We start from the raw sequence: 10,168 nt of genomic DNA on the forward strand, positions 1-10,168 counted from the left end.
ACGATTACAAGTTATTTGGAAATTCGTTAACAAAAGTGGATAGTGAAAAAGATCTCGGCGTAATTATCAGTAACGACCTCAAATCATCCAAGCAATGTATTTCAGCCTCTGAGAAAGCAAATAAGATTCTGGGATTGATTGCGCGATCTTTTGATTTCAAAAGTCCATCACTCATTAACAAGCTATATAAATCGTTAGTTCGTCCACATTTGGAATATGCTGTTTCCGTATGGTCACCGAATCTCATTAAAGACATTGACAGACTGGAAAAAGTACAACGGCGAGCCACAACACTGATTCCAAATATAAAAAATAAATCATACGAAAATCGACTTAAGCACATGAATCTGTTTTCCCTAAAAAAGCGTAGACTCAGAGGTGACTTGATACAGGTCTTTAAGATTTTAAAGGGAATTGACAACATCAAAAGTGACAAAATGTTCACATTGAATGAGAATCAGACAAGAAACAATGGTCTCAAACTGTCCGGAAATAGATTCAATTTTGAAGTAGGTAGAAACAACTTTGCCAACCGTGTAGTTAATGAATGTAATAAACTTCCTGCACAGGTAGTGCAATGTAGTTCAGTTCGAAGCTTTAAGAATCATTTAGATAAATACCTAAGTAAGATGCTGTAATGATTATAATTTATGTTATATTATTTGTTTTTGTTTTGTTATAATTTGTCTGATTTTAATTTATTATTAGTTATATGTCAATTTATTATCATTTACTATTTACCTGTTTGTTTGTTATTCAACTATACCTATGCATTTATTTATGTATTTTATTTGTTATTTACATTATTATAGTTTTTATTTATTATTAATATTTTTTTTTTTTTTTTTTTGCATCCGACCTAGATATGGATCAAAAGGTCTCCTGTCGGCATGCTCCGCCTTTGTAATCCTTTGGAAACCTTTGTGAACCCGACAAGATCCGTAGAAAATATTTGGAAGCAGCCATCATACGAAAAACAAAAACAAAAACAGGGACATGTTCAATATCTCAATCCAACTAATTCCTTTAATACCCATTGCCAACAAAAATTTAAGCTATACCTAGCTACCTTCCAAAATTCCTTTTTTCTCTCTCAAAGTCGTTGTCCACCCTCAGTATATAATTGTTCGCCATTCTTATTTTCTTCTTCCTTTTGTTCCTCGGTTGTGAACTAATGTCCTTCACCCAGCCAATTGTTCCGTTTTATCCATAACCTTTCCTGTTCTAAGACATCTGACCCACCTTCTCCTTACACTTTCAGTAACCCCCCTCCACCTCTGCCTTCCTTCCTCTCTCCCTCCCTCCTTCCCTCTCCCCGTTCCCAAAGTTCTTCTTATTTAATCTCAGTCATGTGTATTACGACTATCTACTTGAAAAATCTGTAACAAGCGAAACGTCCTTTTGATCCATATCTAGGCCCCGTCCTCACATGGCTGTACGATGCCACGTCAAAGGTCCGCGAAAACCGCGGCTGTCTCTTGATCAAAATGCGCGACTCCGACTTTTTCATGTGTACACTCCGTGCCATTTTTTGGCAATTACAGATTAGCCTGAATACATAAAGAGTGTGGAGAACCCGCGAGAGAAGGTTTCGGAACATAGTGAAAATGTGGAATAAAAAAAAAATCACAGTATGAGAGTTCAGACGCGTTTTTTTTTTTTTTTTTTTTTCAAGGTGGCAGTCGGGGGTCACTTTGAGAAGAGAGGTGCATTGAAAAGGATGCAGAAACACGCTTATGTATGAGATGGCATCCTATGTCTATAAATGTGATTATTATTCACTGACATCCCAGACTGTGTGGGTTACAAGAGAAAGGCGGTGAGGTGTTCAGATGTTTATTGAAAGACTTGACTTGAGAGGCAACGAAACGTTTATCATTTACCATGGCTTGTCTCGGACTGCCTTGTGACGCACTGAGTTATGAGATGGTCGTAAATGGGCAGATTTTCTCTCAAGCATGTCTGATTAATATACATAGAAAAATTATGGTTACAGAGGTTTTCATTTGCTTTTTCTCTTTTTCTAATGGAATTTTTGTCTTCCACGGAAAGTTGTTGCAGATTGCCTCTATACGACATTGATTACACAATACTTTGGCATGGCTACCGAAGTAAAGTACTAAGCCAGAACGGGTTTTCACATCTTTTGGTGCTTCTGTAGTGGCAAGAGTATATAAGAACATTTAGAGACTTCTGACTGGCTAACGCTAACGGGCTAGCACTACTGGGTTATGCTGTTCTCTCAATGGTTAGTTGTTGCGTGATGTCATCAGTCGAGCAGCGTAGATGTCTTCGTACCGGGAAGTGCCTGCAAGCTGGGGGTAATTGTTTTATGAAGAGAGCTTCAAGTATAGACAGTTTTCTGCGGTTTTGATTTGTTGGCAATACTTCTGTTTTTTCTACTAGCTCTTCTCTCTTTAAGTTTTGTCTGGTAACCTGTATTATGATGTTTTTTGGGGGGGCCCTGAAGAGAGATAAGACAACCGGCGTGAGAGCTTCATTGAAGTTTGACCAATATAGGCTGAGGGTTGGGTTGCGCAGTCCCCAATGTTATAGATATACCTATATATGACGTGAGATCTTTGACGGTCACTATTGTTCTGTCTTTTATTATTCTTAAGCAGGTGAGATTTTTATTATGTTTTTTTTTTTTAATTCTTGTAGTAAACAATTAATTTTATTTTTGTATTGCATCTGTAGGTTTAATATTTCTATTAATTATCTGTTCCATGATCCTTTCATCTTCTTTACAGGCTATGTATTTACGACATTAGTGTCTTGGTTATTGGGTTAACTTCTAAGTGCCATCTGTCTAAAATTCTTTAGTGACTCGCCCGTTGTCCTTATTAGCGAATCCATTGTTTATTAGGGTTTGAGACGCTCTTTCCGATTAGCTAGGCACTGCTTGCCAATCATTGCAGTGACTAAGGGATCTTCTAATGTAGGCGCTAATGGTTGAGTCATTGTATCTTTGGGGGACATTCGCTAGTCCCATTAAAGGCACACCCTTGCGTTTTTTAAGAGGTTTGCGGGGCTGTAGTCCGCCTGAACCTAGCGGCAGTCCAGGAACAGTTCACACATGAAACAGGAGGTGGCGTCCACTTCATGCCACTCTTGGTAGTAGTGGTGCCCAGAGGAGATCAGGAAGGGAGGTCTAGGGTCGAGGGGTGCCCTCGGTTCCTGATCTTCTTCAGGTACCGTCACTCTTAACAGTGAATCTATGTGTGAACTATTCTGGACTGCTGCAAGGTTAAGGTCCAGGCGAGTGCCAGCCCCGCAAACCTCAAACAAAAGAAAGTTTCACTGCCCCCGGGACTCGGAAGTTACTAGCGAATTTGAGTGAGATTTGAATAAGTGAATAACAATTTCAGAAAATTACATTTAACCTAGTGTCTATTATCCTTCTCGGTATAAAATTAAGTATGCAAGTTGATTAAAGTGCACGCAACTTCATGATCCTTCCAAATGTATCAGAAAAGGCCGAATGAACCAAATGCGATGGCAAGTTCGTAGCAACTTAGGCGATCCTGGGACTGAATGAAGGATGATATTAACATGGGAGTGCTAAGGACTACCGGTAAAAATCTTTGGTAGTCCAGGTCTGGGTCTACTTCTTAATATTGGTCGAGATGCAGACTTGAGGAATGAGCTAAGGAATGCGCTCGATGACTGTTCTGTTGAGGGAAGTAGGTAGTTCCCAATATAGCATTGGATCAAACCGGTTCAAAAGGTGTGGGAATTCAGGTTAGGACTTCGCCCTGTTCTTGAGGTGGGGAGCTGAAAGCAGCAGTGTGGACTGTTGGGTCTATGAGGGTTATTGTCCCTTCTCCACCACTTGTTGCTGTCTTGTTTGATGCGGCCACAGTTTGCGTGACCTTGCTTGGTGCTGCTCCCCAGAGAATGGAGGACCTCTTCTCTTTTGGATCCTAAACTTGGCTGCTCAGACATGCAGGCAGTGGCCGAATTGTACTTGCCCGAATCCCTGTATCGGATGATTATTATGACTACACCGCCCTCGCCTAAATTGTGTTGTGATCTGAAATACCCTCAAGGCCTCGACAAAGAGACGTGGTGTCAACTCTACTGTTGCGATTCATTGCACTGTTCGCGTTCCAGACTGTATTCCCAATGGTATACTCAGTTATTGTTGTATTATTATAGTCAACCGCGCCTTGTTATGATAGTTCAAGTTAACTATATGTTTTTTTTTTATTATTTAGATACCGTAGGTCTCCCCTTGTAAGGGGGAAAAAGCCTTGGTATATGTATAAGTATGTAGGTCCTATTGGCATGGAGCCAAAAGCCTTGTTTGGAGTCACAGGTTTTGGTTTCCAGAAATCACCTGTCCCCACGGTCACAATATATATATATTTTTTTAATCTTTACCAGGATAGCAGGAGGAGATGCTGTATCAGTGATTGAGCATACTGTCAGTCAGTATTATCTCACTGTAACTACAAACTAGCATTGGCGATCTCAGAAGCATCATCACAATATGGTTCTCAAAAGTATGAATAATATATTTAACTTTATGCACGTTATTTTATTCCATGATATATAAGAACTTGTATTAACATCGAGATATCACCTTCAGTTTTTCCATCAGGTATGGGCTGTATCAGAATAATATAAGTATAGCGACAACTAACAACTATAATGCAACTGGCTGCCATATATAGTAATTCAGATATTCAACAACCCATGTCCAAGTTTATTTCTTAGGCTCTCTTTTCAAAATACTAGTAGTTTGTATTCAACATAAGTTATGTGTAGGTTTATCAGATACTCACAATACAAAATTTGAACTTATGTTGAAGGATTTGATAATACAAAATGCATTTTACCATTTGTCATAGCTAAGATGCTGCTTGACAGTTAATTAGAGAAAACTTATAGAAGGCTGAATGTTTAGGGTAATGTGGGGGCAAGTCGTATATGGAGGCGATACATACAGTAACTTCTGAGAAAAAACTATCGCCTGCATGGCATCACGCACTCTGACGAAGATCAAGTTGCTCCACAATAGTGACAACACCGCAATTTTGATTGGGCGCCTGCTGTCTCGTTGTGGTTACCAGATAAGATTCCCCCCCCCCCCCCGAAGATCCGATGTAATTTTTCGTGTTACTAATCTACTGTAGTGTCTCATGATTGTGAATATGTCGCGATTTACTTGTTATACAATTAGACAATGAGAATAGCCACATTGACGTGGTTTTGATTGAAAACTGACCAAACAAACGAAAATAGCTCCGGTATGAAGACATTTTTGTTGTCGGGGGGGGGGGGGGCATTCGCACGTGATCGACACGTACAAGCGAATTTTGGATCGGCTATTTATTTATTTTGTATTATAAATTATGAAAACAAAAAGTGTTTATTTGTTGAGATAATGATAAAATCACATACCACTTGGAAAATAGCACCCGAGAAATCAGTTATTTTTTATCCATCATTGACATTTTTTATCGTGTTTTATACATTTTATAGTATTGTCAGATAATATAAACATTTACAAGTGTGGTAGTGTAATTTTTTAGTACCTAGGTCGCTTCCATGTTGGGAGCGACTCGTACAAAATAAAAAATATTTTAAAATCATCAAAAACATACTTGCCCTAACTGGGAATCCTTGAGATGGATGCCATACTTGGCTAAATAGTTGAATTTGGTTTTGCAACCATTTTGCTTTCTCTCACCTCAAAAACCGAATTTTAAGAAATATTTTCCCACTAATAGTACGACTTGCCCCATTACCCTACACTTATTTTCATTAGTATAACTGAACCTCCTAATTAGCAGCTCTTTATCTCCATAATATTAAGCAGCTTTACAATTAAAATCCAACCCTTTACATTTCCCGTGTCCATATATGATTTGTTTTGAGCCAACATGTCCTAATCCATAGCCTACTACAATTCAAAATTAGTCCACACAAATTGATTAGCATTTCAGGCAGTCACCCCAGTCAGTACATCAAAACAAACTCCCGGTGGACTTGTAGCGACTGTTTTGTGCTTGATATTCTGGTTAGATTGTACATGTTTCATCACAGAACACCATTAAGATAACAATTGCTCTCATGAAAAAATTGCATTCAGATCTGAGGTTGAGTATCTTATACACAGAATATATTAAACATACAATTGTAGCATAAAATAATATATATATATATATATATATATATATATATATATATATATATATATATATATATATATATATATATATATATATGAGTAAAAGAAATTATGAGATGTACAAGGGGAGTGGGTGGCAGTAAGTTGGAGGTAAGAAGAGAGGATAAAAGTAGAGTTAAGTGTTTAGGATCACATGTAGCAGGGAATGGAGGTGTCAAGGTGGAGGTAAATTATAGAGTAAGGAAAGCATGTAAATGTCTTAGGGGAATGAGCAGCATTATAAGAAATAAGTACAGTATATGGAAATGAATGCAGAGACTCTACGAAGGGGTGATTGTGCCCACTACACTATAGGGAGCAGGAACTTTGAATTTAAGGGAGATGGAAAGGTGCCAACATGTGTTTTGGGATGAAATACAAGAAGTATGGTGGGGGTTATAAGTATGGATAGAGAAATGAAGAGTGAGGTAGGGAGCTGGGGTGGAGCTGGCAGATAGAAGTAATCAAAGAATTGAGATGACTTGGGCATATAGAAAGAACGAGTAAAGAAAGATTTATTGTTCAAGTGGCTGAGATACTGGCAAAAACAATATTACTAACTTCTAGCATGCCAATTATGGACCTAAATTCATACCCAAGAAACTACTCTTGAATCCCAGTCACTACAAAATCTCATTCCAAGACTATTGTGGACTATTTACAGAAGCAGACTACTTTTACTTTCCAACTACAAAGCAACAGCCCCAGGCTGATAGCATCCACTATGCAACATATGACATTTTCACCCAACCACATTAATTTTTCTGGTGAAAAGAAGGATTCTCAATTTGTGGGACTTCTTTTTGGTGTGTGGCAAGGACAGGGATATTCCAAAATTTACTCAAAATTTTTTATGATATTGGAATTGGGATGTGAAGATGAACAAATCTCCATGAAACCCTGGAAGAGCCTACATTATATCCACCTTCTCCAGGGTACATCACATGCCTTTCCCATATAAAAATTTAGTGTACGAATGCTTGTCATTAACAAATATGGTATAACTTGTTTCTGTTTCTACTAAAATGTTTGTGGCACTGTAACCAACAAGAAAGCTTATTTGATGGGATGACATGGGTTGCCAGGAGTCTGAATGAGATATACTTTTCTTTCCAAGAATTTACAAAGGCAGTTTGTGAGGGTAATTAGTAGTTGTCTGGTATGGAGAAAGTAGAGATTATAATCTCTCTCCAGGTGGTGGGGAAGGTACTTTCCACCTTTTTTTTTTATCACAAACTGCCCTACAAGCATTTTCTGCCCTTCACTCTACTACCTATTGATCCAGAAAATCCACTTGTTGTGTCATTGAGGTCTTCTCCCACTTTGAACTTGTAGGCATTTGTTGGGTACAATCTCAGGAGGCAGCATAGATTATTTTTGATACTTACACCTAACTGCCAGTGACATGCTACTCCACAATACAATTCCAGTGTTGTTTTGGGTTGTTCACCAGTGTTTCTATCCTTATGGACAATCTCATGTCACTGTCATGCATTATCTTATATTTCATATGTTGGTTTAGTTGGTCTGTGTGAAGTTGTGATGAGAGGATAGAGATAAGGTATTTTGTTGCCCACAATTTGGTGTGGAGTCAGTTTTTCGAGGGGGTAGATGACAATGTAGGTAGTTCGTGTGTTGTTGCTATGAACAATGGTTTACCAGCACATATATTCTTGTGGACAGTATCACACAGTCATATTATATTTCATTTTTTAGTGTAGTTAGTCAAGGATAGGTCCATACAGATTTGGATTTCCTTTGTTGTAGGAGATTTAGTGTCTTGTAAAAAAAAATTCTTCATGGGGTATTTATAGTCTGGCCGAGTTCTTTTTTCTTTGAATGTTTGAATGAATCTGAGATGAAAAGTGGAGTATTAGTATTTTATCATCCAAAATCTGGTGAAGTATGTTGTTTAACAGGGCAGATGAGAAAGATGGTGGTTAATGTAGTTGTGTAAACTGGACATTCTAGTAGAAAACATAGTACTTCAAGGGGGTGGGGCTCACATTGACAGGTGGGAATGTTATTTTCTACCATGACATAACTTTGTGCAAAACGAGGATGTCCTGTTCTTAGGTGGAATAGTACAATGTCAAAATGCCAGTTACATTGATGCGAGTATATCCATGGTTGATTGTTTTTAGGTGGCTTATTGGGTGTTGTTCACAGTGCCTTTGCCAATGTTTAACAATGAAGATCTGTTTTGAGTGGTATTTTTTTGCTGGTAATGATGAAAGGAGTGGATACCACCTCTTGAGTTGCCTTGTCAGCTCATTCATTGCTGGGATGATTACATAAGATGGTATTCAGTGGAAAGGCACAAATCTGAAGTAGGTGGAGACTTGGATGAACCACAAGTGGATTTTGTGAACCAGTGGGTGGAAAGACTTGAGGGTGGAAATTGCTCATAGGACACGGAATCCAAGTCCACATTATAAAACCAATGATAGAAATGGTGGGAGTAACATCTGATAAATCAATCAATTAATCTGTTGCCCTGGGTCTCTTGCAGTAGACTCAAAGCTCCCAGATAACCATCAACAACCACCAAGTTCACCCATAAAATACTCAAAGAATAATTTTTTTTATTGTCTGTGTATGGCTAGGGTGGGGCAGTGTAAGATGGGATGTTTGGCATCTTTTCTGTGATGCATCTGGGAAAATTAGTTTTTGTGGCCAGGCATATTCTGTGCTTGTACAGGGTGGGGCAGAACCGATTGAGCAGTTTCGAGGAGATATAAAAAAGTAATGGAGGTACATAGAGAATAAAGTTTATTATTCTTGAGGTTAGCATAACATACCATTTAGAATCCTTATGTTCTGAAAATAATGTCAGCAAGATGGTGGCCGTTAGCTGCAACACACTGTTGGAGTCGTTCTCTTTAGTTTCCTACAGCACGTTCACACATACTGTGGGGTATGGCGTTAACCTCTTCAATAATCCGCTCCTTTAGCTGTGGTAGGGTGTGAGGGCGACTTTTGAACACCTTTTCTTTCAGATGTCCCCAAAGAAAGTCGCAAATGCTCAATTCAGGTGACTGCGCAGGCCACCCTAAATCACCCCTCAGAGAAACCAGACATCTGGGAAACATGTTTCTCAAAACATTGAGTGAAATTCGGGCTGTGTGAGCTGTAGCCCCATCCTGCTGGAATCCTCCTCAAACTGCGTGAGGAGATTCCCAAATCAATGGCATGCCTTCGTGCAGAACATCTTGGCGACTGGATGATTGCTGCTCTCACCCTCTCAACATTTTCTGGTGTTCTGATGGACCTGCATCGGCCATGTGTATCTCTTCTTAGTGTGCTACCAGTTGCCTCCAACTGCCTAACCCAGGACCAAATTGTGTTCGCCTGAGAAACAGCATTGTTGCGTGGAATATTGAACTGTCGCCGAAAAGCTCTTTGCTTTGCAATCACAGATTGATTGTTCTCAAAATATGTGCACACAGCAAAGCCACGATGTGCTCCCGTCCACACCATGTTGGCTGCTGAAATGGGGATGTCTGAGGAGCGGAACAAAACCACCCGCACCCCCCTAGCACTGACTCCTCTAAACTGCTCAATCGGTTCTGCCCCACCCTGTATTATCACTGTTAGATGGTGACCTTAATGCAGTCATGCTAGTGTGGTTCTTGCTTTTCTTGGGAGTGATCTTTCTGTGGAGCTATTGTCTGGATTAGTATTGTAGTGCACAGTGTTTGGTGACTGGTCTTGCACTTTGTTTTAGAATTTGCACTTGTTTACAACTTGTGAATTTTTTTGTTCTTGCTTTGTTGGTTGTGTCTATGTGATGCAACAAGACAAGGGAGTAGAGTTTAGGGTTCTTAAAGAGAACTGTGTGTCAATCATTTTCATGTGATGTTTTATGGGGGTGATTTTGGTTTGTGTGTGCAGGTATTCTATTGGGATAGCTGGTGCTTTGGGTTATTATTTTCAATGCTTTTTTTTTTATAAATTTTTTAAGGTGCCTATGCTTGTTTTACCAATTGT

This window comes from Oratosquilla oratoria, chromosome 18 (assembly GCF_046742065.1).
Source record: "Oratosquilla oratoria isolate Oo_2021 chromosome 18, ASM4674206v1, whole genome shotgun sequence".
Taxonomy (NCBI): Eukaryota; Metazoa; Arthropoda; class Malacostraca; order Stomatopoda; family Squillidae; genus Oratosquilla; species Oratosquilla oratoria.